Consider the following 6175-nt stretch of genomic DNA (forward strand, 5'->3'; position numbering starts at 1 on the left):
TAAAAACATAAAAGGCTCCAGCTATATTGATAATTGCTTGGAACCATGACTGTTTCAGATTCTTATGATAAATAGCACATAAGCAGTGGGCGATTAAACTAGACAACTAATCATATCACTTAATAAGTTAGGAAATATATTATATAATGTGAGTTAGTTTAAACAACAATGAGCCTATGAGCTGGTATTTAGATTTAGCTTTTCTTTGTTTGATATCACTGTTGGAGGAAGTTATTGAGCAGCTGGACAAAACAAGACATTTTGAGAGATAGTGTTTATGTGATACAGACAGGACAATGGGAAGAAAATGATGATTTTATTTGTGTAATCTTCAAGAATAACTCTTATTTCCTCTTTGTTTTAGAACCCAAAATTAATGTGTTGTTCATTTGGGCATAATATAGACCAAAAAGTAATCAAGTCATTTGTCCTGTCAAACTGTTAGGCTATAGTTTTTAGTTAGTCAGTTTGTTTTTCGCGAGCCCAATTTGGAAGTAAACAAGCAACTTTTTTTTCTTTAATTATTTGAGTATTTTCTCAGAACAGCTAGTGTTACCAGCTCTTCCAGTTTTTGGGATAAGCCTCCAGTACATCTGCAAAGTGATTATCCTTGAAAAAACGAGCCATTTGAAAAAAAAGAGAACAATCTAATTGTTTGTAGTGTAGTGGTCCCAGCTTGTAGTGAGAAATTCACACTTTCTTTCACTCTGTGGACCAGATAACTCATCAATCAATCAATCAATCAATCAATCAATAACCTTCAGATTAGTAAATAAGTCTCCCAGTCACATTAGATAGACACTAATGTGTCTGTTCCAATGTGAAATCCATAATTGTAGTGTTCAGCTTCTGACTGATGAACTGGCACAGTGCGGCTGATGTGCATTACTCGATACTGTAATTATTTTTGGTTGCCTTAGCACTTCCTGATAAAAACTTTATAGACAGAGGCAGTCTGGGTGTTTTCAATGGCAACATTCACAGCTTCAACAATTACTTGTTTTTATAACACTTCCAAATATATATACAATATAAAAACACTGTAAAATATGAATATGATATGACATGATATGGACTGGAGAATCTGGGATACAAAATTATGACCCATAATCTGTATTACTTTCATGCTCTGTCTTAGCAGTTCTAATGCCTCCTCAGTTGATTTTTATTTGGATTCCAGCCACAGAAAAATATGGCCTAACACAACCTTGTGCAGACGTGTAGATGCAACATGCAGACATGTGCTGTCTATCCATTTTTCATGGGCTCTGGTGGGCTAAATACATTGCCAGCTGATTGCCTAATTAATGCTGTGTGAATAATTAAGCAGAGTTAGTAAACCCAGGATGATGAGCTTGTTCTTTTATTTATGATTTTTTCAACAAAAAGGATTTGATGTAATTAAATGAGCCCCACAGCAGTCTGTGAAGGTATTGTTTTCCTCCTTTGAAACAACAAGGTTGCTTATGTAGCACAAAAATCTTTTATTTGAAACCTCAGTAAAAAAGTGTGTGCCTTTGCAGATCATGAGACCTCTGTGTGTGTGTGTGTGTGAGAGAGAGAGAGAGAGTGTGTGTGTGTGTGTGTTATGAGGTGATGAGCAGCAGGCAATTTGGCTTAGGAATAAGAGAAATCAGGACATCAGAGAAAATCTTATCTCTAAGCAACACACCCTTCTAGACTCAGCCGGTGGGGCAGTAGCGTGTGTGTGTGTGTGTGTGTGTGTGTGTGTGTTTACCTACCTACCCCCTTTTTTCCCCTTACAGAAATCACAGCCAGATGCACTGTGTATGGCACATAGCTCGCTCACTGAGGAGAGGTTGTGGGGCGGTCGTACCAAGCAATGATTCTCAACCTGTAAATTAGATCAAATTGACCTTAGCCGAAATAAATTAGCAATTACTGCTGTAATTGGCCGCTACATTTAATAGCTAGTAAGCTAAACATGGCACTGTGGCAACAAGGCATTGGATTGCAAATGTAGTTTTGTCTAGTTTGGGTTAATTTAGCAGAATATCCGTCCAAAGTTCTACACATAGAAATCAATCGACAGACTTGTATAGGTAAACACTAATTGAGGGATGAGCAGCTTTGTAGTTTGATATCATTAGCTGTGTCAAAACTGAAAGAGTTGTTTTATGATGTGAACCCACCTCAGGTGGACTCCAATGGCATGGAAAATGGAGGTATTAACCTGCAGCTAACAAGGCCCTTGACTGAGTCCTACACCTTAGGAGAACCATTGTGCCCAGAACCAAAGCTTGATTTATGCCTCGGCATTGCACCTATATGCACCCTTGACTCTATCCTACACAAGCATTGAAGACACTTATACTGGTCCATGGTGCAACAGGTGCAGCTCTCTGTGGAGTTTTGTTTACTTCTAGTACTTCAGACATGACAACTGAAACTGAGCAGATCATGTTGGAGCTGATAAATAATAAAGAACAGTTACTTTTACTCAACCTGCTGCCTGCACAGATTGTGGATTGCTTTGGAAGAAGATAAAGACTGAATTTGATTGGCATAACCAACCTTTTAAGAGACAAAGATGAAAAATGAATAACATACCAGCAGGTAAATGTATTGATTTTTCATCTTTTGTTGATGAATGAGAAGGAGAATTTGCATTGTTCACAGTCTGCTCGGTAAATTTTACACATTTATCTTTCTTCTTCCTTTTGCCATAGAAAGACACTACAACACCTAAACATATCAATAACCTACGTAACACAGTCATTTGATTCATCCGTTAAATAAAAGCACACATTTAAGTAACTTCCAAATGCACCATCTGAGATAAAATGTTAAAGGCAGACAAGCGCAGTGTATTAATATTTAGTTTACTTGCTTTGGGAACTTGTTCTGTGCACACATTTCTTCAAACAGCCCATCACCAGGGACTGTTTCTGATGTGTGATTCACTCTATCCAGCCCCAAGAAGCACACTGGTGCACATCACACAGGCGCATCTTGACAGTGTTGCTTAATGATATCCACTGCTGGTTTCAGTTTTGGAGTATTAAGTCTTGCCCCTGGCTGAGTCCAAAGCGAAGCCTCTTCCATTTTACAGGAGCAGAGTAAACAGAACTTCCCCAACAGGAAAAGCATTGCGTATAAAATGCATAATCTTTTCTGCAGCAAGAATCCGTTTAGGAGGTGTTTGTGTCTTTTCCTGTTATATTCTGACAGTAGATATCCGACACTTTAATCCCCACAAGATACATACATGTTCTGTTCTTACTCTTTGATGTCTTCTCCGAGGTCTGTTTAGTGAATTAATGGCTTTAATGCCACTTAGAAATCTACCTCTTTACTCCACTTTTGCTCACATCAAACAAAGTCAGAGCAGCATTTGGTGCAGCAGCTGATTCCGAAATGTTTCCAGAACAGTGATGCTCATTAAAGCCCATTTATCATGCGGCCACCTTGTCACCTATGGACACTTGACCAGGTTGTTTGCCTCATATTACAATTATGTGAGGAGCCCAGCATCAGGGTTCCTCCTGCTGCAAGAGGTCATTCAAAGACTGACACAATATATTAATAAATATGAACAAATGTTATGAGAGTGATGCAACCTTTTGTTCTTACCTGGAAAACATTGAAACAATCATTATTTATGTAGACATGCACCCTCCTGTGGCCATGCTAATAAAAGTGTGAGATGCCTTATTACACATGTTCATAATATCACAAAAGCCAGATCACAAACGGTTGTTTTGGTTGTTGTTTCAGCGCCTAAAGCAAACTAAATGTCCTCTGATGCTCCCACCTGCTCTACCTCTGTTGTCAGACTTGCTTCCTCCCCAACCACACTGCTTTGGGATTCATTGCCTATTGACTTATTCTGTTGTTTATGTCTGAGGATGCGTTGACACAGTGTGAAAAGAGAAGACTGCTGCCATTGTTTTTCTCCCAGTATGTCAACAAGTGTTGCTATTGTGCTCACCTCGAAATCCGTCAATGGTCATCAGCAGGCAAATTTTCTTTTTTGCGTAGTTGAGACTAATTATGCTCCATCTTGTCCCTGGGGGAAACAAAAACAGACAGAAGGTGATCATTATAAGCCTTCCTGTTCCAGAGACCTGTCCCTGCACCGACTGTGGCTCTTCTAATGTTATTAACAAAGCAGGGATCAATGCTGGTTAACATGGGCTGGATCAATGGACTTCACAGCCTGCAGGATGGATGAATAATTTGGTTACCGGTGAGGCTGACACAATGAATGAAAGCCAAAGTGTGTGTTTGTGCTTTTTTTTGTGTGTGCTTGTGTGTTTGTGAGAGAAACAGGAAGCTCATCTGTCTAGCTGACTATACGATAGAGGTGCTGCCTGTCTGCACAGTGCTTATCAGGGACATACTGCTGAGGAAGAGGAGAAGGAGGAGGAGGTATGAGTTGAATGGCAAATGATGTGTCTGAGTTTTACAAAAGCTCCTTCAGTGCTGGACTCCACTACAAAAACATTTTCTCCTGCTGCCTGAGACGCTTCATGTCCCATGATACCATGACAAAGACAACGACAACAGTACAAGTGAAAGCTGGTTTGTTTCAGCTGTCCATCACACCCAGTGTCTACTGTCAACATCTGCCTGTGTCTTTCATCTATGTATTGCTAGCATAATTAACTTAGATTAAATACAATGCATGGTTTTTCAGCATTCCCATTACAGTAGCCTGTCATGCTTGTCTTCTGTAAAGTATGATGTTTATTGCATGTATGTTTCTTTCTCCTCTCTGTCCTGTCTACCTCTTCTTCTTCTCCTCCTCTACCCAGCCAACCATCAACAGGAAGGTTCTCCTCTATGAGCTGGGTCCTGTTCAAGGTTTCTTCCTGTTTTTTCTTGCCACTGTCTGCTTGCCTTTTTAGGCTCTGGGTTTCTGTGAAGCACCTACAGACAATTTTGATTGTAAAGTGCTATATAAATACATTTTAATTGAATTGAACTGAATTTAAGATGCACTCAAAACAATGCACTGCAGGAGGCCAAACAGTTTTTAAAAGATGGGTTAAAAATAGCTTTCAGCAACTGAGCCAGATTCAAGCTTGGATGAGGGAACACTATGAAGTACCTGAATGTGGTGTCTGATTGCTTTTGGCACTGGATGGCTGTTCACAGTGGGTGCATTGAAGAGCTATGCAAGCTGGCTCACAGTCAGCAGTGATTGTTTCGACATCTGGTCTATTTTTTTGTGTGTGCTGTGAACGAATGAACAGATACTCTATTATAAACTTTAAAATATTATATTAAGTGATCAGATATGCACTCCAGGTGTAGCATCCCACCAGGGGTGCATATTATCTCATCTCGTGCAGACACACACATCCACTCAGCATTCATACAAACTAGGGTATTCAAAACATCTTAAAAGCACATCTATTTACTACTGCAATTATTGCTCAGTCAGTTTATCATCCAAAAAAGCAGTTATAGTGACATGAAATGGTAAAACACATTGGAAGAGGCCTAAAACAGGCAGCCATGTTTTCTGCCTGCTGGCTGCTGACACACTGAAGCAACCTGAGTAAATGTGATCTGTTGTTTCTTCCCAGAGAGAGGGCAGACAGAGGACACAAAACACTCTCTGTGTATGTGTGTGTGGTGTCACATGTGCAAAACATTAATAAGGACATTAAAAATTCTTTGCACTGTGTGTTTTGAAATGAATACGGTGCCTTGAAAAATTGCTCCTTTTTGCTGTTTGCTCAATTTCCCTCTGCCCCGCTGTGATACTTTGTCCCCAGACAGGTGGGTTCAAAGACATGCAGAAGGAATGTAATGGACATGTTTTAATGGCCTTCTGGTCCATGGCAGAGAGGAAAGAGGGAGAAACGCAGTTCACTCTCTGTGTTCTTCTGAGTCTGTGTGAAGCGGGAGAATTTGACTATTCCATTCCAGTCAGTGCATTATTTATGCCCAATCCTGACAGAAGCAAGAGTTATTTTTAGCAATAAAAATATTTTATATTACTCATTTAATCATACACTTGTCCACATGTTTCAGTTTTGATGGGTTTGTTGTTATTATTTTTTTATTTGGAGTTGCCTCAAAAGCAATGTGCAGATTTAATTTAAAGCAAATCTCAGAAAATCTACAGATACTATGTGCTTCACAGAACTTTTCTATGTTGCAGTTTTTCTTGTTCTTTCCTGATGTTAAGTGTACTTTGCAT

Source organism: Parambassis ranga, chromosome 21 (assembly GCF_900634625.1).
Source record: "Parambassis ranga chromosome 21, fParRan2.1, whole genome shotgun sequence".
In the NCBI taxonomy this organism is placed as follows: Eukaryota; Metazoa; Chordata; class Actinopteri; family Ambassidae; genus Parambassis; species Parambassis ranga.